The following is a 1,207-nucleotide window of genomic DNA, read 5'->3' as shown; positions in this document are numbered from 1 at the left end:
GTTCGTTCTCGGAACGGCTGGCTTTCTCCTATCCTGTCTTCCTTCCCTCTTCGATTTCGGGACGATAAGACCTTAGCAGTTACAGTTCCCTTTATCAAACCTCTTACAAAAAGTACCTTTACAATAGGATAGATGTTTTACTAATGATACTCGTTTTCGTGTTCACAGGTGCAAACTCTACCGGGAACAAATGTTGGCTGCTGTGGAGAAGAGACGAGCGAAGTTGGGCCTCCGCAAATAGAATAGAATGGACTGCGTAAGTGATGGTGTAAAATTGGACACAAATTGACTCTTTTTTAGTCCTTTTTCCCCCAATTGTTTTCAACAGTGTTAAAATAGGTTGCATTTATTTTCGTCATCCTAACTTTAAGGTCTAAATCCCTACCGGGAACAAATGTTGGCTGCTGTGGAGAAGAGACGAGCGAAGTTGGGCCTCCGCAAATAGAATAGAATGGACTGCGTAAGTGATGATGTAAAATTGGACACAAATTGACTCTTTTTTAGTCCTTTTTCCCCCAATTATTTTCAACAGTGTTAAAATAGGTTGCATTTATTTTCGTCATCCTAACTTTAAGGTCTAAATCCATTCCACTTTGGTAAAGTCTGTTCTAGAAGACATCTATTCCTTTCAACTCTATTATTCACACTGAAACAAGATTACTCTCTGATCTAAAATTAAATAACAAGAATAGCGTACGACTTAAATGGTAATTTTCTTTATTTACAAACAACATTATTCTCCGAGGGGTTCTATCGAAATGCACAGGTTCTGTTTTCTTTGGTCATGGAAAGTTAAGGCTTCATTGAAGTCAAGGGAAAAGTGACTTGAAAGAAGTCGACACACAATTCTAGTGGGTTTACTCTCTGATCTAAAATTAAATAACAAGAATAGCGTACGACTTAAATGGTAATTTTCTTTATTTACAAACAACAATATTCTCCGAGGGGTTCTATCGAAATGCACAGGTTCTGTTTTCTTTGGTCATGGAAAGTTAAGGCTTCATTGAAGTCAAGGGAAAAGTGACTTGAAAGAAGTCGACACACAATTCTAGTGGGTATGTTGTAAGAATTGATTAATCGAGAAGTGACTAGAGCCCATAAGGACTTTCATTTCGACAACATACCCGTAAAAAAACCTTTCTGAAGGATAAAAGAGCTGGAAGTTTCATTAAACATATCTGATTTTAAACTAAACGTATTTTATAAT

The 1,207-nt window shown here is 37.0% G+C and overlaps 1 long non-coding RNA gene across 1 annotated transcript; it reads left to right on the top strand.

Moving 5' to 3' along the window:
* Positions 1 to 9: 9 nt before the first annotated feature.
* LOC113473095 lies at positions 10 to 820 on the top strand. Its single transcript, XR_003395169.1, has 2 exons — positions 10 to 371; positions 576 to 820. It is a non-coding gene; the product is annotated as an uncharacterized LOC113473095 (long non-coding RNA).
* Positions 821 to 1,207: the final 387 nt, after the last annotated feature.

Source organism: Diaphorina citri, unplaced genomic scaffold, assembly GCF_000475195.1.
Source record: "Diaphorina citri unplaced genomic scaffold, Diaci psyllid genome assembly version 1.1 scaffold14854, whole genome shotgun sequence".
Lineage (NCBI taxonomy): Eukaryota > Metazoa > Arthropoda > Insecta > Hemiptera > Psyllidae > Diaphorina > Diaphorina citri.
Note: the sequence above shows the minus strand (reverse complement) of the source record. Positions and strands in the feature narration are given on the sequence as shown.